The following is a 24,107-nucleotide window of genomic DNA, read 5'->3' as shown; positions in this document are numbered from 1 at the left end:
GCTTGCAAATCTATCAGATGCCGTTTTGCAAGAATGGGCCTCATTACGACCCAGGCGGTAAGTTACCGCCTGGGTCGTACCTTTACCACCATGGCGTAAACTACGTTTACGCCATGGTGGTTGGCGGACTTACCGCCACATTCCGAGGTTGGCGGGGCGGTAAGTCCCCAATCCCCATTTACCCTTCCCCATTCCCATTTTTGCCCCATAGGGCATAATGGGAGTGGGGAAGGCATTAATTACGCTACTGTAAATTACAGTGGCGTAATTAACTCCATGGTCCCTTAGCGCCATGGATTTTAACACCTGCTAAAAGCAGGTGTTAAAACCTCCATGGCGCTAAGAGACCTCGGAATCAGGCAGTAAGGGTCGGCGCTGTTTACGCCGCCGTAAACCCCTTACCGCCTGAGTCGTAATGAGGCCCAATGTCTTTTACAGGCCACAGATTAAATCGCAAACGTAAAATTGCTAGCCTGTATTGTGGTGTTGGAGCTCTGATTAAGTAAACAGGTAAGGTACGCATTTTTTTCAGAGGAAACCTGCATGCATTACCTTCCTTGTAACTAACGCACAGTTCGCATGTGCAAATCCAATCTGTGTTGTATAATTTTTGTTTTGCTTTATCTGGGTTGGTAATCAGCAACTCAATGGTGATATCACTATTTGCTAAAATTTGACACACATTGTTTACCCAGTCAGCCATAAAACAGTGCTTCGTTATAAACATATAGGCAGACAACACTCTCAATACAATATTACTATTAGTGGAAATCAAGCATTTCCTAAATAAAGAACAACATCGCCAGTTGTGTAAGAAATATAAAGACACCGACCCGAGTTCGTATCTAATCCATGAATGTGGTACACACAACGGTAGGTGTAAAATCTGCCTCCAAAATTTAGCCTCCCACTTATCAAATTGAAAACCAGCTGTGAGTGAAAAGGTTTCCATGCCATACAATAGTGCCGGCACCGCCTTCTGATTCCAATAAAACCATGCTGGTTTAATGGAAAACTTTCCATACCTATACATGATAATTTGTGATTGACATACTGCTGTGTTTATTTTCTTTTCAACACAGGTAATCTGGCTTTTTGAATTGATTGTGCCCTCAAAACACGTGTCCAAATAAGTGTATTGGGCTGCAATTTGCAGTTGTATTTTGTTTACACAGCATGTAAAACATTTCAATCCAACTTTTGTCGGAGCATATAGGACAACCTGGGTTTTCTCGGTGTTCAGTCTTAATTCATTTAGTTGTATATAATCTTGAAAAACTGTTAAGAGTTTTTAAAGACCCACTTGGGTCTTGGAGATTAAGACAGGGTCGTCTGCATACAACGCCTTTATGGGTTCATTAACCAGTTTGGGAGAGTCAGATTGGATCTTTGCAAATACATGTTTGACATTGTGTATAAAGTAATTAAATACTGAGGATGCCAGTAAGCACCCTTGCTTAAGACCACGAGCTTTATGTATGGGCGCAGAAAGGACACCATCCAGTGAGAGGCGAACACGCATGGAAGTGCCTGACTGTACCACTTGAATGATTTCAAATAAGGTTACTGGGCAATGGTCTCTTCTTAATTTCTCCAGCAGCTTAACTTGCGAGATGGAATCAAACGCGGAGTGTAAGTCCACAAACGCAAAGTAGACTGGTTGCCTCATGGACTGGCACTGACCCTTGATTGCATTTAGGCATATTAAATTGACATGCGTGCCCATTCCTGGCACAAAGCCAGTTTGATTCCGATCACGTAAATCGTTTGCAAGCGTCCAGGCATTAAAGTCTCTAAGCACTAACTTTGTAAAAATCTTGCCTGGCGCATCCAACAATGCAATAGGTCGATAGTTTTGGGGTAACGTGCGATTTCCCTTTTTGAAAATGGGTATGATCACAGAGGTTTTCCAAGGCTTCGGTACTTTGTGGGACTTTATTGCAAGTTGGAAAATTTGATACAAGATCAACGCCCATTCAGAAATATTTGCTATAAGTATGCAGTTGGTGAGTCCATCGGGACCTGCAGCCCTAGATGAGTTGGCCCGACCGATCAACTCTTCGATGTCCGACGGGAGGAACTTCAGGGACCAGCATGCATGGGTTATTGGTAAACTCTGCAATGCATTAAAACTCGGATCAGCATATAGACTAGTATAATATTCAATCCACCTGTCTTCATTGATCACAATTAATTGAGCGTGCGCCTGACTGTGGTAGGGTTGAGTATTTAATAGATGCCACATCTCAGCAGAATTTCTATTAGCCATTGCCCGTCCGATGTGCTCACTATCATGTTGGAACATTATATGCTTGTGAGACTTGAGCTAGTTTTTGTAAAGGCATTTGGCATTATTCAGATCTTGACGACAGGTCTTAGATCCTATAGCTAACAAACATCTTCTCTGTTTTCGATATGCTGCTCGTTTGATTTGAATCTCAGAGTCAAATGCATGTCTATATTAAGGACGGCCAGTCCTCATTATAGTGACAGTATTAATATATGGTGCTAATAAATCTGTGTAGTGTGCTGGATCTGCTAGGTTCGCATTTCTCTCCAGGGTGTGTCTATATGAAACAAGTTTGGCATCGGTCCAACTTATTCTGTTTTTTGCCACATTGGTCATTTTTGCCACATTGTTTAAGGCTTTTACTCCTTACATTAAGGCCACGGCTCATTTTCAATTATTTGTACGGTGGAGAGGAGCAGCAGAACACCACTTGTGTTTCTGTCACTTCCTTCCTCTTTGGCACACAAATGCCCTAGGCATTTGCACTGGATGGACTGTAATGTGGCGCAAATGCTAATGGGGTCTGCCTGCTTTTTGCTCCAGCATGAAGCAGGCAGACCCCATACTGATCCACAGGCAGCATTTACAATTACAATTAAACGCTGTGCCACTTGTAATTGTTAACACTGCTTACCTTGCTTGTAAGCATGCCAGACAGCATTTCATTGCAATTGTGAGAGCCACTTGTCATGCAACCATGGCAAGCAGCACTCACAGCTAAAAGTAAATGCTGTCTGACATGCAAGCATGCTAGGCAGCATTTACTAAATTTACCCTTGAGCAGTGGCCGACAGCTCGGGACGCAGACTGGCTCGTTTGACACGTTCTCCCCAGCATGGCACCATTCATTGTGCCCACCACCGGATGAGACTCCAGCACACCATTGGCGCCCGCCTGGAAGGAATTTACTTCCCCTGGGACTTTTTTGCTCTACACAGACCAATTGTCGGAAGTCATCCCCGACTTGATAACCTCAGTCCACATCTTGGAACTCTTATTTGGGACCCTGTGAACCTAGCACAAGCGCCCTGCAGCGCAATTGCTCTACATTCAACCCCTACACAAGAGGCTCACTTTCACCAGTGACTACAGTAGCACTCCTTTTCAAGAGCGACATCCGTAGGTCCAGATGAAGGTAGCCTTTACTGCCCGCCGAAACGTCTTTGGACACGTAATCACATTGCAGCCCACCTCAAAACACCAGGAATACATCTACTGACGTTGACCTAGGTCTGGTTTCCACACACCCACAGCACTCATTAACTGACCTCTGAGTCCACCAGGAAATTATTTCTTCTTTTTTGGAACTGGTTCAGTAGTAGAAATAGCTTATTTGTAGGCTATAAGACTAAGAATTTCTCTTATATACCAGTTTTTAAGAGGCTAGACTCCTGTTGGTGGCTAATTCACTTGTCTCCTTACACCACACATGACTATGGCAGAATAAGACTGTCTTACTTACCATGTTCACAGAACGAATGCTGTTGTTCTAGATTTGTGGTTTTTGTGTATTTGTAATGAATTCTGTTCGCAAATACTTTCGCTTGTTGTATTTGTGGCATTATTTGTGACACTTGATCTGTTCACATCAATGCCTGTATGAACTTATATGTATGTACACCATTTGATGGTAAAAACCTGTAATTCAATATGTTCACCATTTGTTGTTGATTACCTGAACCTGAAATTGAAGTTGTTTTACACTTTAAAAAAATGTTTGTTTTTTGTTTTAAATTTCAAATTAAATAATGGCTACTAAGTCAATACAGTAGTCAGTCAGAGTTACTGCTCGCCTGCTCCAGATTGGTGCCTTTGCCTCCAAATGGGTCAGCCGGAGATATAGATTGATTGATATATCCAAAGCATTTTCTGGGTTCAACATGTATTGCTCTTGGGGGCAAACTCTACATGAGCCTCACCTGTAGCTAAATAATCACATAGAAATTAGAAGTGTGTGAAACAACCCATGTGGGTAGGTCAGCTCTCCCTTTGTTCACTAGTGCCTGATGCCCTCTTTGACCTCCCCAGTGTATAGGGCTTTCCCTTTTGTTTACCCTCTTGGCTGGTGAGCAGTGCATTTCCGTCAGCAAGGTGTGATAGGATCAGAACATGCACAGTGTTGCTGAAGCTGATGTCACCTTGGAAGGGATAGATTGTTGGCACCAAGCTGTATGCATTTTCGTAATGATATGTGTTTTGAAAAGAGCTAGGGCTCTGTATGTGGAATTCTAGAGCCTTGACAAAGGGGGCTAATTTTGGATGAACATGTAACATTAATGAAAGAAGTAAAAGCCTTTTGTAAGGCTTTCACTCCTTCCATTAACATCACTCCTCATTTTCAATTATTTGTATGACAGAGAGGAGCAACGAAACACCACTTGGGTTTTCCGCCACTTCCTTCCTCCCCGGCATACAAATGCCCTAAGCATTCACACTGGCATGGATGTTAATGTCGGCACAAATGCTGATCATGTCTGCCTACTTTTTGATCCAGCATGAAGCAGACTAACCCCATAAATATCCATTGTAAGCACTGCCTGTCATGTTTGCATGACAGGCTGCATTTACAATTACAATTAAATGCTGTCCGACATGTTTATTTGTAATTGTGAACATGAGTTCAGAATGAAAATGAAACACGACCAGACAGCACTTAATTGCAATTGTGGAAGCCACTTACCATGTAAACATGGCAAACAGCACTCACAATTTAAAGTAAATGCTACCTGAAATGTAAGCATCACAGGCAGTGTTTACTCACTTTACAAAATGGAGAGTAAACGTGCGGAGAAAAAGGCGGCATACACACGTTCTTGCTTTGCACATTTGCAGTCAAACGTGCACATGATGTCAATTTGGTGGCAGATTTTATGGGGAATTCCAAATTGAGCCCCAGGGTGTCCACTGCAGAGCGAAGCCTATGTGTTTGATGGCTTACACCCAGTTGTGGATGTGGGGGTGTTCATATTTGAGGGAAGAGAAGGGATTTCATCTTTTTGGGACTAAGCTTGAAGCAGGCATTAAGTGGATGCATTCCTGGTTGTAAGTGACATTTCCTCCTTCATTTCCTCCTTGATAATCCACAACACTCAGCACATTTTCTCTTGTACCTATTAGGCAAATTTTGTATGCAGTACTCTTTGGGACCACTACAAACAACTCGGACTACAGGTGTAAGCAAAACCAACCTTTGGTATAAGTCTTTACTACACAGTTTTGTGGTAGCGTTGCTGAGCAGCCAGGCTTATCTCAAGAGGGAATGTGAGCTGTAAGGGTGTTACACAGAGGTCTATAATTACAAGTATTCAAATAGACTCTTATACTCAAGGTTTCTTGGTAAAACACTTATTAATTTATTTCACAGTCAGTTATAAAACATTCACAAGAAAGAGGCAAACTATATAACATAAAAATATACTTCAGTACTTCACAAGATCAGGTTCTGAGGCCTTTAAACTACTTTGAAGGAGGAGAAAAATGGCATTCAGAGCATTTGAAGTAGGAGCAAAAAGGCACAAGTTAATAAAACGAGTATTAGAGTTCTTCTTAAACAGTGCAAATAGTTTAAGTTCAGCAGAGGAGTTGATTCAATGCAATAGGTTTGGCCAAAGTCAATGGGCTAATGTCTTGTATAGGATAAAGCAGTTCTGGAAGTTAAACGGAAAAGTCTTTGCCAAAGTTCTCAGAGGAGTTCGTAAAATAAAGATGCATATGTTGAGTCACAAGCTGACTAGGCCTGCAAGTTGCCAAAGTTTCAAGCACTTTTGCAGAGAGAGGTAAGTTCTATCGGTCGGGTTTTCACAGTACCTTACAATGAACAAAAGATGCAGTGTAAGAAGTCTGTTCCTGGCAGTTCCTGCAAATCTCGCTGTTCCTGAGCCTCAGTCATGGGGACAAGAGGGAGGAGGTCAGGGGACTCCTGCACTGCACTGGGACAGGTCAAAAAGCTGGCAAAGGCAAATCTTCAATTCCGGTAGCTGTAGTCAAGAACACAAACTGGTGTCCTTTTCCCTGGCTATTCGGTTTCCTGCAGCACTCTGAGGAAAATACAACCAACTCCGAGAATGGTATCCAGGTGGCTTACGAGTTGATTTGTTCCACCAACTCAAAGGGAGAAGTCGTCCTTGAAGGGCTTCTCTGTCGAGATGAACTTGGCGATTTGGACCTGCAGCAGGGCTTCACCGGGCAAACCAACGGTCCAAGAGTTGTAGCAGCCATCCTCTTCCAGCTCGTCTTCGGTTCTTTCGTTCCAGTGGCCGACTCTACCTTCCAAGCCAAGAGACTCACCTTTTATCCAGTTTCCTCCCACTCATTCCAGCCTAGCTGCCACTCACCAAGCAGGGTGACTGTCCTTGCCGGACAGTCAGCCAGCCAATCATGCCAAAGTGCATTTGGGTCTCCTTGGAGACAAAGCACAGGGAGTTTCGGGCACCTCCCTCACTTCCTGCCCACCCCAGACACTCGGGCGCCAGAGTCGGTCTTCAGTCCTGAAGCCCATCAAAGGCATAGGAAAAAAGGGACCAAACGTGGTTTGGCGCACAGAGACAAACTCTAGAAGGACCTTTCCAAAAAGAAATGGCGAAAACAGACCAGGTCCTGTTTAAACAAAGGGGGCTCAGACGCCATCTTGAAAAACAGGGATCCCGCGATCGGGAAAAATCATGGTAGATTGTTGTAAAACCACTGCCACCAGCCATTTCGAGAGAAAGGGTAGCATTTGACTGCTACATGAGTTTCTAGACACAGGGGATACTAAGTAACCCTTCCAGCACTCTATTGTAAGATAGTGTGTGCTGGGTTGAGGAATTTGGAACGGCTAGTAAAGTCAATGTCAATTTACTTTCTCTGGGAAACATTAGTTTATCCCAAAGAAGGTATTTAAACCTTCGGACAGCCTAAAAGGCTTCCCTGTGTGACTGCACTGAGGTGCTGTGTGAAACAACTGAAAAGATGATGCCTATGGAGATGTCTAAAACTCCATAATCAAAGAACACAAGAGTAAAACACACATCAAAATACTTGAGAGATTGGGAAAAAAGGCTCACACTCTCTCCAGGTAAAAAAATCAAGTCCTCAAAATCCAGTAATGTTGCTGAGGGTTTCTAAGGTGAAGGGAATTAGCACATATATGAGAATTCTCCCTAACAGTACCTTCTTTAGATGTTGCATTCATTCTTTCCTCTTGGTTAGGTATCACAACCTTCGCCTCCTTGTTCCCTCTTTTCTCCAATGCCACCATCTCTCCCCCACCTGTGTACTATCTTCTGTCTTATATATTGGGCACTTCCTCTTTCCTTAGTGACTTCCTCTCGCCTTCATTTCTTCTCCCTTCCTGGTCTTAACTTCCACCTTCTTTCTCCTAGTTGTTAATCCCACACCTAACCTTTATTATAATAATTATTATTATGGTATTTATTGAGTGCCAACCTAGCTTCGAGAAGCAACGGATCACTTTACAGAGGTATACAACAAGACAGATACACACAGAGAGCTTTACAGATGTATATAACAATACAGATGCACAACAGAGCACTTTACAGAGGTATAAAACACAGCAGTACAGATGCATCACAAAGCACTTTTCAGAGGCTATTACAGACATACAGCGGGGGTAAGTTAAATAGGGGAACAGAGGAGGGGTACACCTGTAAAGGGTGGTGGGGAAGAGAGGAGTGGATGGCGTCTAGTGAGTTAGGTGGTGCAGTGGGTGACGTGATGGCCTAGGTGTTGAGGAGGAGAGACTCCTTGAAGAAGTGGGTCTTGAGTTCTTTTCTGAATTGTAGGAGCATGGGGGCGGGTCTGATGCTGATGGGAGGATGTTCCATAGTCTTGGGGTGTAGGCAGAGAAGGCTTATTTTCCGGTCCTTTCCTTTTAGTAGCAGTGGATTTCAAGTCTGCATGTGTCCTGGCTTCTGGTGATGCGCCGTCTGCGAGAGATGCTGCATTTGTCATTGAGGTAGCTGGGTGACTTGAGGGTGACTGCCTTATAGATGATGTAGCAAGACTTGAAGGGGATTTGTACGTACAGTGGGAGCCAGTGAGGTCGATGAGGGCCGCGGTGATGCAGTCGTATCTGCATAGACCCTTGATGAGGCATGCAGCTGCGTGTAATACACTTCTAAAGGGCACAAGGGAGAATGATGGGAGGCCTTCAAGGAGGGCATTGCCTCCATCCAGGTGGGATAGGCCCAGTGCTTGAACAGTGGATCTAAAGTTGTCCAGTGGGAGGAAGGGCTTGACTTTCTGCAGGAGGGAGCACTGATACCAAGCTGTCTGAGTTTTCGTAGCTATGTGTGTCTTGATGGAGAGGTGTTTGTCAATGTGGAACCCGAGGGATTCGGTGCAGGAGGTGTACTCGGGTTTGAAGCCCTCAGGGTTCATGGTTGATAGCCAGGTCTGTATGTCTGGCTTTTCGGCATTGTTGGTGAGCAGTAGGAATTCAGTCTTGGAGGGGTCGAGCTTCAAGTATCGACTGGACATCCAACACTGTATAAGCGAGAGGCAGGCTTTGAGCCTGTGGAAGTCTTTGATGGAGTCTATCTTGAGTTATAGCTGTGTTTCATTGGCATATTGGTGAATGTGGACGTTGTGCGTGGCTTAGAGGGCTTCCAGCGGCTCTATGGGGAGAGGATAAACCCCTGCTGTACTCCACAGGTGACGAGTAGAATTGACGATCTAGAGGAGTCCAGCTGAACAAACAGCTGGCGGATGGCCAGGCAGGATTTGAAGCAGCGTATGACAAGGTTGCTGATCCCCATGCACCGATGTAGGGTGTCTGTGAGCACCTGGTGGTCTACTGTGTTGAAAGTGGATGAGAGGTTGAGTAGGACCAGGAGACAGGGGTGGCCATCATTAAGGATGGTGAGGGCGTCATCAACCACCTGTATGGTTTCTGTCTCAGTGCTACATCTGTGTCTGAACCCGGATTGGTAGGTTTGGAGGAGGTTGCTGGTGTTCATGTGTTGCTGCAGTTGTGTGGCTACAGCTTTCTCTATGATATTACCTAGGAAGGGAAGATGGGTGATGGGGCGATAGTTACCTAGCTTGTAGGGATCCAGAGTGGGTCTCTTTAGAAGAGGTCATATTTGTCCTGTCTTTAGGGTCGATGGAAGGATACCTTGAGTTAGGCAGCCGTTGATGATCTCCAGGTAGGGAAGCATAGCTTCTGCAGAGAGGGTCTTGAGGATGGATGCTGAGAGGATGTCATCTATATATGATGTGTGTAAAGACTGGAGGGGGCTGTCTGTACTTCTACTCTCTCTATGATAGAGGAGAGGCACAGAGAACCCCAGCCAAGATTCTCTATTGTTGGTAGCAATGGAAGAGCAATCAAGGCCTAGCTTCTCAGGAGGTGATGCAGGCTGGTTCTTAAGTACAGTTTAGTCCCCAAGCACCCACAAAGGAATGTCTGCACACTGTATTAGTGAAAATACAGTCTTTATATAATTAAGTTTCAAGGTTATATACACAATCACAATAACTTTGTGCTCAGTTAATCTACAATGGCAAATATATACAGTTATAAGTGGTACCACAATTATTATCAGATTTCATTAACGTGTATCACCTGTACTCTGGTCAAATGTCACAAAAATCAATTAATGAAGGTAACCAATAATAGACATAGGAGGAAAGCAGTTGGTTAGAACAATTGGCAGAAAACTGGGCCCCTACCGCTAGGCACAGTTCTGTGTGGAGATCCCCCCACCTGGGCAACCTGTAAAATAAAGATACACTACAAGCCCAGCCCATATATTGTTCAATGAGTCTTATTTCCTTCTAAATTGTTTCTACCACCCCAATGTACCTGGAATGGCAGAGTTCCTCGAGGAGGTGGCGATGGATACTTCTTGAGTGCCTCAAAGAAGGTGAACTTGGTGTTGATGATCCTCGATGAAAAGATTGGTGACGTTGAGGCAGTAGCTTCGGTCCTGGCGGTGCTCGTCTACGATAAGTCGAAGACGTCCTGCAAGGAATAGGCGTGGGGGGCACCTCGATGTCAATAGTTCAGGACCGCAAAGAGTTTGTGAAGAACTGTGGCCCAGCAAGGGCATCGAGTTGTCCGGCGTCTCTATGGTCTTTGGGTGGCGGGAAACCCACTGGCGGATGCTCCTCTGTGCGGCGAACTGCCTGGCCTTCTCTGGCAGGATAAGGCGGTCGGCGGTGCAGATGAGCGTGTCCGGGAATCAAATATCTTAATCAATGGAGCGTTGCGGCTCCGGTCGTCGACGCACAGCGTCAAACAGTCCCTGCTTCTGGGCAACTAACTGCGACGGGCCTCCAGCGGTTATAGCAAAGCTGCGAACCCTGGTCGACGACGGTGGTCGGAATGTTCGGTGCTTCTCTTCATTTTCCACCGTCTCTGGTCGGCCGCCTGTCGAGGGTCTGACTTCTGGGGAGGTTCGGCAAAGGTTAGCAGTGTACGATGGTCCCTCATAGCTCGGGAAGAGGGCGCCTAACCAGGTACTCTCTGGATCAGTTCTTGAAGACACAGCAGCTTTCAGATCGACGAAGTAGAGCAACAGCAATACTTCTCTTCCAGCAGGGCTTTAAGGTTAAGCTTCAGTTTCAATGTCAGTTTCACCTTTAGCTTCTGAACAATTTCTAGCAGTGAGAGGCCCCCAGATATACTGTTGATCTCCCATTAACTCTGCTGGGTCACACTCACACAACCAATCACTCAGAAGGGCATAGAGGCAGTCAGTCAGCCAATCAGACGGACAGTGCATTCAGGCCATTCTTCTCCATCCAGACACTCACAACACAGAATGTGGATTTGGGAAAGTACCACGCGATTCAACACTACACACTGCATTCATACCAGTTTCGGGAAGGGCTGGCTTAGTCATTAGGTTAAACACCAGATACTAATCATCTACAACACAGAATACGTATTCGTCACACACTCCATTCACTCAGGTCCCACCCACAGAAGTACCCACAACATACAGTCATTGGGAAGGCTCCAGCCAGTCAGTTTGGCATTTCTCCACACTACAATCTATGGAACTTCCACCCAACAGCCAGTCAGGGGGAAGGGACAGAGTCAGGGCTTCCCGGGACTTTGGGAAAACCAAGGTAACAGGCGATGGAAGGCAAGGGGCCACGAGGGCCATCTTGTCTCCATCAGGAATCCACTGATTCTAATTACATGGCATGGGCATCCGAAAATGGAGGAAGCTCAGGGCACCTATCAATTCCGCATGGAGCTGCCACCAGCCCGTACACTGCTCTGTGGGCCAAACACAGGTGCCCAAAAACATACACTGGGGCACAGGTTTGTACCCCCAACCATGGTTGCCATAAGGGTATCCCATAGGTCTGTACACCAAACCAGAAGAGAGAGCTGCACCAGTAGGAGTCCCACATGAACTCCTGCGTGAGGAACACAACAGAATACACAATAAAAAGCAGTAAAGGACAAGGCTACAGATGCCCTGTCCCTCCAATGCATTTCCAGCATCACAATGTGGCTATGAGGGTGGCCAGGGTTTCTACCAGGGCCTCTGTAGAGAGCGGCTTGAATGTTGTCTAGGGTGTGCAGATTTTGTGAGGAGGGACATGAGGTGGGTGTATGGATGCTGGTATCTATGTGCTGGCAAATCTTGCTAATTTTGTCAATGAAGAAGGTGTTGATTGCAGTGTATTTTTCTATGGAGTGTGATATTGGAGGGTCGGGTAGTGGGTTGACACAGTGATTGGCCGCTTTGAAGAGGGCTCTGCTTTTGTGGTCGGCTTCTGCTATGGTGTTCTGATAGTATGAAGCCATAGCTGTGTTGATTAGTTGTTGATGGGTTGTTCAGAGTTCCATGAGGAGCGCCAGGTCGGATGCAGTCCTGTTGGGGCACCAGGTCTTCTCTTGTTTCCTGATGACCCTTTTGCTGAGGCTGAGTACTTGCATGTACCTGGGTGCTGATGGTTTCGGTTTGCAGGTGCGTTGTTTCTGAGGTGCGTGACGGTCGATGGAGGCTGAGAGGGTGGCATTGAATGCTTCCAGCAGAGAGTCGCAGTTTGGTTGGGGGTGTTTGGTCCATGTGAGGTGGAGGTGAGGTGGAGTTGGCGAGGTCTTCTATGAGAGAAGTTCTTGAAGGACCTGAAGGTTTGTCTGATGGGTTTCTGCTAGGAGTACTTGACTGGGGTGGTCTGCAGGATGTTAAAATGCATGCCAGATGATGAGACCAGTCAAGCAGGAGAGGAGAGCTTTAGTGGAGGAAAGGCAGTACAGTGAGGATTACGTTGAAGCTGTTACCTTTCTCATGCATTGGGTCTTTTCGTGTGCTTTGTGAGGCAGAGGGTGTTGACAAGGCTGAGGAGAGCTTCCTTCATCAGTTTAGCGGCCTTGTTGCCTGGGAGGTCAAAGTCGCCTAGAAATATATGGTTGGCGTGCGTGAGGGACATGGTGGTGACCAGGTTGTTGAAGTCTCTGATGAAGTGGTGTTGAGTTGAGATGGGTGGTCTGTAGATGAGATGGAAACTGACCAAATCCATTGGAAAGAGCAGGAAGAGGCAGGAGAGGACATCTAAGGGCCAAAGGTGTTGACGTCAGGTCTTTTGACGGGCCACAAGGTCTTGTGGATGATTGCAATTCCTCCAGCTGCATTGTTTGGTCAGTCTTTGTTGTTGGAAGCTGTAGCCATCAGTGACAAGGACATCTAGGATGTGGCTGGAGGTGGGTGTCAGCCAGGACTTGGTGATGAATATGGCACCAAGGTAGTTTGTAGTGATGAGATAGGCGATGTCTACTGCATGGGTGATAGCTGAGCAGACGTTGGTGAGCAGAAACGCCTGTGTTGCTCCTGGTGAGGGGGTGCTGATGGGCTTGAGGCTGATGTGGGTGAGGTTGCTGCATTTCCGGAGTCCATTTCTTAGAGGAGGGGCAGTCTATTCAACATTGGCGTTGCCTGGTGATAATGGGAATGGAATGTGGGGACAAAGGGAGAAAACACATGTCGGTGCATGCTTACCTGTTGTCTGAGCAGGGGTTTGGGCCCTGGGGGCCTCTGTGTCCAAACCGGTATCGCTCTTTCCTTTATCTGCCCTTCACTTCAGTTGCCCAGGTGAGAGACAACATTGATCTAAGAGTTAAGGGCAGAAAGAAAAAAGCAGGGCTTAGAAGGTGGGTGGGGCTTAGGCCAAGTGACCTAGATCCACTTGCACCTGCACAATAGCTGCAAAGGAAAAGAGGCTGGAGGGCTGCTAAAGTGTAGCAAACGGGTGGCAAAATAGGAAGGCACCAATAGTTTAGCAGTGATTGACAGGTGGGTGAGGCCTAGTCCACAAAACCTAGACCCACTTGCACCTGCTCATCAACTGCAAAGGAAAAGAGGCTGGAGTGCTGCTTAAGTAGGGCAAAAAGGCAGCAAAATAGGAAGGCATCAACAGTTTAGCTGTGATTGACAGGGGGGTGGGCTTAGGACATATGACAGAGATCCACTTGCACCTCCTCACCAACTGCCAAGGAAAAGAGGGTGGAGGGATGCTTAAGTCGGGCAAAAGGGTGGCAAAATAGGAAGGCACTAACAGTTTAGCAGTGCTTTGACAGGTGGGCGGGGCTTAGGCCATGTGACCTAGATCCACTTGAACCTGCTCAGCAACTGCACTTGATGGGCCCTCTCTTTCTCCACCATTCCCTCCTATGCTTCTGCACCCTGCACCACCTACTTCATCTCCTCCTCTGCCACCTACTGAACTCCTCCTTCACCTGGAATGAATACACAATCTCCACTCCAACTTCCTATGCCTCCAACCTCTAAATCCCATACTTCCCCATATGGCCTGGATCCTTTTATACATTGGTGTGCTTACCAATGGGACCAATACGTATGGGATTGACTTTATCAGGCTGCTTTGACTACAAAAGCACAGTGGTTCTCCAGTCATCCAGTCATGATGAAACGATTAACTCACCAGGTGATTTGATTTTCCTCCCTAAGTCGAGAGTGACTCCCTGACCAAATTATTATCAGGCTGGTCCACCATCTTTAAACCTTATTATTACGTGGAATGGGCATGTTCCTTTCCTGATGGGTTGGGACTCCAATGAGATGCAGTGAGAGTGTTGCTGCCTGCAAACGGTAGCGGTTTTAGGTGCCTGAATGAGCAGGGTCTGCCAATATACACTTCTTTGGTACAACCCAGTCAGCAATACATTTCTCAGTCTGTTCATGGGGAATCGTGGATTTTCTTCCCCTAAGGAATGTGTACAGCGATGAGTAGAGGATCCACAGATGTTCCACAGGACCAAGGACTTTGGGGAGGATGCATTGGCTGACTTTTTTAACACTCTTTTGTATATTGATATTAGTTGCCTTCTGTTGAGGGTTAGGGGTCACTTCATAGAGTTTAGCCAGGTGGCTGGCATCTCCTGTCACATTTCTTTTTATTAATTTCCCGCTTTCATCTGCTTTGTTACCGGTCCCTGCAAGCTCTTTGCATATGTTCTGTCCATTGATGTTGACGTGGGCTTTGGATTCCTGCCAATTCTGACAGTGTCGGCAAGCTTTTCCTTTGGGATACTAAGTGTTCCATAACTTTCTGTAACCCTTAGGCAAATGATGGATCGGGAAGTCCCTTAGATCCTCTGTGTAGCTCATCCCGGACCAACATAAAGGGTCTGCCTATGTATGTTTCCCTGGAAGTTGTAGTTAAGCCATAGTGCATTCCTGTATGTCATGAAAGACTAATCTTTTAAAATATCTGCAGAATGTACACCTTTTGTAATGACTTCATAAATAATTTCATATTTCCTGGCACTTTATCAGGTGGGTGATAAAAATGCATGTTTTTGAAATATCACCAGATTTTACTGCTACCACCAACCTCATGATGGCGCTTGGTACTATAGCGATTAGCAGGAGAATTTCCAAAATATCTTAATACTGGATTTTTTGGGAAATAGGATACGCAGTTATTTTATAAAAAAACGTAACCAACAAATGCCAGAGACTTTGTATCAACATTCTTGAATGGTAACAGTTTGAAGATTTCTTTGAAATGAATATTTGTATGCATCATAAAAGAGAATATAAAGCAAATATATCACAACAGTGTTTCTGCATGGCAGCTTAGTATATTTTACAGCAATACTGACAACAGGGAATTAAATCAGAGCCAGAAGAAGGAGGTGGGCACAAAGGTGGCATTTTGGCAATAGAATTTTATTTTTAACCACAAAACAACACCTACCTTTCCCTGGCTCTAATGGGAATCCCTACCTAAAGTAAAGATAACTGGGTGCTCGTTGACAGAATGAACGACCAACCAAAATAACCACCATCTGTCCCAAAATCCTCTTCTGTTCCTACCACTAGATGAAATGAATAACTAGGTAAGAAAGCTTAGGAGGATCACTCCCTCCTACTGAAACAGTGCACCACAATCATGTGACAATTAACTAAAGAATAGTTAAAGTTCAAATGAAAAACCAGGAGGCTGACTCCCTTCTCCTGGTTTATCAGGTTTCAGCTGTGATGATAGTCTCTAATTCACTGATGATAATTTAACACAAACAGCCGTCTTCTGGTCTTCAACCTCCTTTCAGGCTTGACTCTGTATTCTGTTGCTTTATTTTCTGATTAACCAACCAAGACAAAGACTCCCCTCACCTGGATTAATGTAAGCATTCTTGAAGCTGAAACAATACTTTTCAAGAGCTCTTGTAGCTCCTTCCAAACTCCTTTTAGGGTGAAGTTAAACTCCTCCTTTTCCTTATTTCTCCCTCATTGAGGAGACTTAGTTACTTTACCTTTTTGAACTTCAATGTCACTCAAACAAGCACTGAGATTCTCAGGGCCAATAGGATTAGAATGGCCAGTCCTAATGCAATCTTTTTCCTTCTGACTCTTAGTTGTAATTTTTAAACCAGAGAGGCCAATGTGACTGGTTCTTGTGTCTCTCTCTCTGATATCACACTCACAATGATGGAGGGAATCACATTCAGTGTACTTTACATTTAAGTTTCTATTATCACAGTCTCTCTGAAGAGGGAGATCACTCCCATGGCTTCTCACATGGCTTCTCACACTCGTTTTACATTCAGCACTCTCTCTGAGACAAGATAGAGCCTTCCTTTGTGTATTGACGCTTGTGGCATGTTGTTGGTAATCATAGGGATGAGGGAGATCTGAGATGAAGAAGATTACTCCCCAAACACTCTCCCTTTTCCATAGCTTCAACTTGACTACTGGGATGGGGAATATCACTTTGGATGCTGCTCTTGGTCGGCCCCACTCCCTTACTGGGTCTCTCATGTTCCCGGTTACCTGTATGTGTAGCGGGACACATCACTGGTTCTACCAGGGGCAGTGGATCACCATGCCAGCACCCGTGTCTACTTTCCTCATTTTCTTTCATCCCGCGGTAACTCTGCGGGCCACTCTGCAGCTCAACGGTATCAGCACCATCCTTGGTCTAGTCAACCCACCTCGATAAGATTGCGCCACTGTTTTCCAACTTCAATCTTCCCAGTAAGCCCTCGCTCAATCAGGCTGCAGCGGACTCCATCACCTTTCCTTTGGCGTCCACAGCAGCACTGGTCGGCTTCCTCAGTGTTCCGTCCACTTGCCCATTTTCAACCTCTTGGGCACTCCATGCTTTACACCTGATTATTCTCTCTCCAGGTAGTTCTTCATCAAATAAGCTGAGCCATCCCCAGAGTAAAATCACAGTCCTTCCATTGTTTCGTTTGGCCCATACTCATCATTCCTTGTGGCCTCCTCGTCTCAATACTTGGATGAGTGCTTGGTATGCTGCATTGAGTTTTTGTCCCATCTCAATAGTTTCAGAAAGGACTTGTAAATGTCCTGGACCTTTATTGATTTTACTGTGCTCAACCTCTGAGTAAGTATTCAATGGAAAATTACAATACAATACAATAGTAGTGCTTTCATATGGGCAAATAATACTTTTAGAATGTCTTAAAGTCTCAGGGATGAGAGGGTAAGGGGCTTCCTGAACAAAAAGGGAGTCCCTATCACCAGAAATGGTGTCTCTCCCCTTAAGGTCCTTCCACTTTTTACCACCCATAGGGGGATTATTGGTTAGCGACCTCACCTCCCTAGCCTCACAGGGAAGGACTCCTTTCTGGGGAGAACTGATGAGATCCCGTGAATCGTCACATGAGATCAAATGCAATTTCCATCACTTGGATATTGAATTACTGAACATCTACGCTTGCAATGCAACACATTGAAAACAAGTGGCATTTTCTAAACATTCAAAAAGTTGATCCAATTAAGGGAATATATCTCCTTCAGTCAGTGGGGCTCATTACGACCCGGGCGGTAAGGGATTACAGGTACCGGTAAGGGCACTGGTGCTGGTAATCCCTGACCGCCCAATTACGAGGTCCCTTTGCAGGTCCCTACCATAACGGCTAGTTTTACCAGCCTCCTTTGGCGTCCTTAACGGCTGGTTTTACCAGACGTTAAGGAAGGGACCCGCAAAGGGACCTTGGATGTAATTACGGTACCGCAATTTGCGGTGCCGTAATTACTGCCTTCCCCATTCCCATTGAGCCCTATGGGGGCAAGAATGGGAATGGGGAAGGGCCAATGGTGAATGGGGAATTACCGCCCCGCCAACCTTGGAATGGGGCGGTAATTCCGCCATTCACCATGGCGGAATCCGTCTTCAACCATGGCGCTAGTAGCGCCATAGTTAATGCCTGGGTCGTAATGAGGCCCAGTGTCTCTATAAGGGAAGGGGGAATGTGAGGCATAAGCCCTCTGAAGTAAACACATTCAAAACTGGGCTCAGATGTTGCTAAGCCACTGTTTAGGATAACTAAAGCTGTGTTAAGTAACTTGCCAATCATTGCACTATACAACAATTGAAAGTTATCTAGCAACAACATAAAAGTATTATTCACTGTCTATTAATCCTGCAGATGATATATCAAAAACACTTTTTGGTACTATATAAAAATATGTAAATCTCAAAAGAAGAGCCATCCATGAACTTTCTACAGAGTGTGTGAGAAATGTAACCATTTCTTTATAGATAAGGCAATAGATAAGGCATACCCTAATTTTGAGATGCATTCGAATTGTAAACCTCAGATAAATGTGTAATAGAGCATTGGTCCTCTTTTCCTATGCCATTCGTAGAATAAATGTTAAAACTGATTCAGTGTATTTATTTCCAGACAACTTTATTAAGAAACATTCTATGTCTTCTGCGATGCCGCTTCATATTAGTACAGTTTACTCCGAGTCTGGAGATGTGTTTCATGATCTGTTAAAGACTGGTATTATCACCCCATATTTAAAAAAACAATATTCTAGGTCAGGAACTCCTAAGCAATTTTCATCCAGTCTCTAATCTGCTTTGTCTAGGAAAGATTGGTCAAAAGACAGTTTCCGTTCAGCTTAATAGTAATATCTTATGGTGGAACCTTTTGAGGCTTTATCAGTCCAACTTTAGGTGGAACCATAGCACTGAGACTGCTATTCTCCAAGTCACACTACACATTACTGACACTCGTGGCACATCTGTGTTGTTACTGATTAATCCCTCAGTGGTGCTTGACACGGTGGACCATGGCGTGATCTTGAATATCATATCGCAGCGCATGGGTTTGGGGCTGCCATCTTGAAATTGATCCAATTTCTTTGTCTGAAAGGCAGCAAATGTTTCATCGTGGACCTTCAACGTCTTCCACTGCTCGCGTGTTATGTCAGATGCATCTGCGTTTATATTGATCCCAATATTGTTTAATCTCTGTAGGGAACTGCTGGAGGATTTGGTGCTAGAACATGACATTTCCATTCATCAACATGTGGACAACATGAAGGTTATGTCAGTGTCATCTGAGGATGATGTCTGTTACCTGGTGCGCTGCCTCTTGGCCACTGCAAGCGTGATGAGCTCAGTTTATCTAAAATATCATAATAATTTAAATAAAGAATGTTTACTGTTTGGCCCAGATGAAGTTTTCAATCAAGTGGAGTCTTTGCTCCCTTCCAAGGCAGTTGGGGGCTAACGTACCATCATTAAATGTCTCAACTAACTCGTTAGGATTTATTCTGGATAGTCATCTATCAATGAAATGACATGACTCCAAAATATTAAACTAGTCAATTGTCAAGCCTCTATTCTTTGTAAGAGCTAATCATTGGTTCTTTTGACTGCATTCATTCTCTGGTTCAATATTTGGTGCTCTCTCGTGTAGATGGTGGAAATGCCTTGGCAGATGTATATTGTTCCATGTTAAGGTCCCTGAAAGTGGCTCTTCAATTAGCTGCAAATCTAATTGTGGCAGATAGAAAATTTGACTCTGTCTTACCAATAGTATACTCTCTGCACGGACTCCTAACTAAAGCATACATTATCATCAAACTCTGCTGTTTAATCTTTAAAGTTGCGTGTTTAAGCTAACCTGTTAATCTTTCTTTGAAACTGCATTTTTTAGGGAGATGTCCCATTATCAGGAAACAAATGTTGTGGAAATTCCAAAGGTAAAAAAAGACACAAAAAATCAAGCTTGTCCCTGTTTGTCTCCAGCCTTCTGGAACTGTCTGCACTATGGTCAGACACTTCTTTAATTGTGTTTCAAAAACCGTTGAAGGACTATCTTTTTCTGCAGAGACATAATAATCTTATATTTTTACTGGTTGTGTGTCTTTCTAAAATGTTAGAATGTGTGTGCTTTTTTGACGCATTGCATTATTATTTTTATAATTGTAAAGCACTGTGTAAATCATCGATCAGTGATATAACTGGATATAAATTGCAATAGGAATGCCCTGTTCAGACTGTAAACTAGAAAAATTGACATCAGGAGTTCACAGATACTGACTTGGTGTGATCACACATTTGTGACCATTAGTTTTCTGAAAGGGTGCAGTTTATACTCTGTCCCATTAAAATTTGAATGTATCCTCCCCATATTACTCTATTGACTAAACTTGATCTGTGGTGGAAACTGCACTTTATCCCATGTGTTGTAGTAGCATGAAGCAATGTGGTTACTAAAGGTATTGCAGTCTGCCACAGTGGAATTCAACCCGAATCTATAAAACTGAAACAACCAAGAGGTTCTGTCACCCATCCTCTATTGAAAGAAGTTCGGCATTACGAATTATCCCTCAGTACATACGTGCCACATTCCCAAGAAGGCAATGAGCCATCTATCTCACCTGAACTCTTCTCTATTTGTTTGTCACATGTAGGGGGTATTAGGTTTTCTCTGGACAAATGCTGCCATAGCATATGGTATGGTCATCCTTAATCACTAATACAATTTTAACTATGCCAAATGACCACATCTGACTGGATTAAACCCATCATTTCCCCCAATTGTGCGGGAGTGGAGAAGTGTTGAATGTGATGTTGGATATATTGATGCTTTTTCAATACCAACATTTATCAGATGGCAGGACATTGGGAACTAGATTCATGGGATTCAGACTCCTGCTGGAATCCCAGAACAGTCTGCATAACCCAGGGATCCTAAACAATACGGACCAGTTGTTGATAAAATTATGAATACGATCCCTCAATGGAAACCCCTTCTCATGCTATTGCAGACCTACGCTGTAGAAACTGATCCGGCTGATTGAAGAGGTGGGTGTAGGGGGCTGGAAATCATGTCATGCCCTGTGCTGTCTAAAATGAGGAGCATGAGGAACTGGTAAAACAGCCAGTTGAGCTGCCTCAAACTCGATCTCCCAGAGACCAAGGTGAGAACATTTTCTGCATAGTTAATTGCTGTACATATATTTATCTATTTACCCAGGACTTTCACAAACATCTTCCCCAAAACGTGCTCCCACAAACCCTGAATACAACCATTATGCCATGCTCCCAAGCATAGAAGGCCTTTTAAGCAAGATGCCCATGTGCCTCTCGTATGCAATGCCATCATTAACATAGCCTAAAAACAAATGCCCGTTGTTGAGAACAACTGCTAACCATTGATGCATCCAAAATGGTGCCTTCCATGTCGACTTCTTCTTCCATATTTAAATTTCTGACCGAAGGACCAAATGTATTGAAGACCATATCCTAGTAAGTGAACCAGGCTCTGTCAATCATCCATTTTTACTAGATCTATACTGTACTTTGCAAAAGAATTAGAGACTTCCTTGTCACCAACCAGCGTTTGCCCTGCCCAGCAGCTTGGACTGGGGGTCATTCAGCCTCCATTGTATTGTGAGCCCAAATCCAACCTGGTCTAAGAATTGAGTTTGCATACTTTCCAACCACTTCTAAAGGACCCTACACTCTACACTTGAGATGCACCACAGCAAAAGAGCCAAACACAGGAGCCGCAATGCTTTCTAGCTTCTTCTTCTGTATCCTCTAATTCAAATCAAGTCATGACCTCCCCTTCTCTTTTTATCTCCTCTGCCCATGATCCTGGGCAGAGCAGTGGGAAGCACGGGGGATCTTCAGGCGATGACTCCAGAAGCGTCCCAGCTCTCTTAGCCAAAATAATATTCTCCTCCTGACCCGAGTGTATGGATGTAGCAGAAAATAAATCCTTAAGAGATGGCACTACTGCCGTCTCAGCCCTGGTGTTGCTGGGCATAGCACTGCAGAACTCCCCTTCATGCCCAGAGTAGTTCATTTTTACAGGAGAATTAAAATATAAGGAAGGTAATCTCAGATGACCTGCTCCTCCCACCCACTGTGAACCTAACCCCTGAGTGGCCTTTTGCTGGAAATATAAGGTCCTGTCCCGAGAGGAGTCAAAGGTTCTAGAGAGATCCCCAGTTTTGTATTAAAAAATGTCCTTTGCCCTGGACACAGAATTATCCACAAACCCTATAAACTAATGGATCCAGTGCTCTGGGTGATTACAGGACTCATTAGCTAAAGCAGCCTCTTTGTGGGGCTTCGCCTCGCTCTGTCAAGTTTCCCAATTCCATGTGTGTACCTCAAGGCAGTCCAGGTTTTTTCCTTCCTTTGCTCAGTGGAGGTCCCTGCATACCCCGGCAGGGTCCTCGTCCCTCTGTGGAGGCAAAAACTCTATCATTCCACAGCCAGAGCTGCAGGATGGCCAGGGTTGCTGCCCCACCCCCTTGGGTGCCTGCCTGACACAAGGGTTGATCCTTCCTCTTGTCCAGCAGCGTTTCGTCCAACGCCCCCCTGCGGGGTGCCTGTCCCTCCCCAGAGGGAAAAGCATTAATAAGCCCCCGTGACAGATCCAGGATGGCCTTGGGTGCTGCCCCATCCCATGGCAACCTGTTTCGCATGTTGGTTGATTGCCCCTCAGCCCTGCGGCAGACCAGTTGGATACCTGACCCTCCCTTGCGGTAAAAGCTCTATCACGTTACAGCCAGGGCTCCAGGATGGCCTGAGGTGCAGCCCCACCGTCGTTAGTGCCTACTTCACAGTGGGTCGATCCTTCCCGCTGCCCAGCAGCAGTCCCAGCACACACCCAGTGGGGTCCCTGTCGCTTTCTGGAGGGAAAAGCTCTAATGCCCCCTCGGCCAGTGCTCCAGTATGGCCGGGTGGGCTGCCTGCTTCCTTTCCTTGGGCACTTGTCTCACACGTGCCTCACAAATGCGTTTTCATCTAATTAGTGGCGTGCATGAATGGATGAACAAGATTCTCACTGTCCCTACCTACTATCTAGCGAAACCACAGCCAAGGAAACAGGCTTGTCAGAATCAGCAGGAAAAGAAGACCCCATTGAGCTTGACTCTAGTCTGGCACTGTGAAGAGACATGAGAGCTGTCAGATAAGTGGGAGGCCCACGGGCCCGCCGGTGAAATACAACTACTCTTATTGCGTTTTCACTTATCTGGTGTGCAACCCACACAGGCGACAGTGGCAGGTGGAGAGTTTGAATCAGGCGCTACACCTGTCAAACGATAACGCAGGTATCCTAAGGCGAGATTAGGGAGGACAGAAACCTTCCATGGAACAGAAGGGAAAAAACTTGCTTGTTCTCGATTTTCTGTAAGAATACAAACCGTGAATGTTGGTCCTCACAATCCTTCAGTCTTTTTTGGTTCCATGCAGAAAACGTCCGTAAAGTTATCACAGGAATAACTGGCTTATGGCAGCCAACTGTTCATAGAAAGGTCGCTTTTCGATCCTTTGATGTCGGCTTTTCATATCATTCTGAAGCAGAATTCATCAAGCATTGGATTGTTCACCCACTAATAGGGAACGGAAGCTGGGTTTAGACCATCATGAGACAGGTCAGTTTTACCCTACTGATGATGTGTTGTTGCAATAGTAATCCTGCTTAGTATGAGAGGGACAGCACGTTCAGACATTTGATATGATATGATTGTTTTTTATAACGCGCTTAATACCCAGAGGTTTCTAAGCACGGACACGGGGATCCAACCTGTGTTGCTCTGTGTCATCTTGCTTCCAAGGCAAGCACGTTGCCCTGGAGCTATCCTCCCAAGACATTAGGTGTATGATATGATATGATACATGGCATTTATAACTTGCCTGTACACAAGTGTTTCTAGGTACGACACGACAAGGAGGGGTAAACAAAGGGAGGACAAAACAATGATCTTACTAGGCCTTGTGACATTCAGATCATGCAAGAGCAGGGAAGGGGGAGGGGAGAAGTTCCAAGGGTGAGGGGTGGAGGGAGAAGTACGGGACAAAGGAAACAAAGGAATGCAGCCAAAGGGTTGCAAAGTGTGGGTACTCAGAAGTGCAGCCAACAGGTGGCTAATAAGTGCAAGAAAGGGGACTGTAGGGTTACAGATAAAGAGCACAAGTGCATGGGGAGCCAAGAGGGAGTGTGGGTTGCAGCTGGATAGGCAGGGACCTGGGCCCAAATTCAGAGGGTGGCCAGGTGACCAGTGCTTCGATCCGACAGGTGATCAGCATGGGAGAGGAA

Source organism: Ambystoma mexicanum, chromosome 6p, assembly GCF_040938575.1.
Source record: "Ambystoma mexicanum isolate Mex_15411 chromosome 6p, UKY_AmexF1_1, whole genome shotgun sequence".
Lineage (NCBI taxonomy): Eukaryota > Metazoa > Chordata > Amphibia > Caudata > Ambystomatidae > Ambystoma > Ambystoma mexicanum.
The sequence above is the reverse complement of the archived record's forward strand: the minus strand, read 5'-3'. Positions refer to the sequence as shown.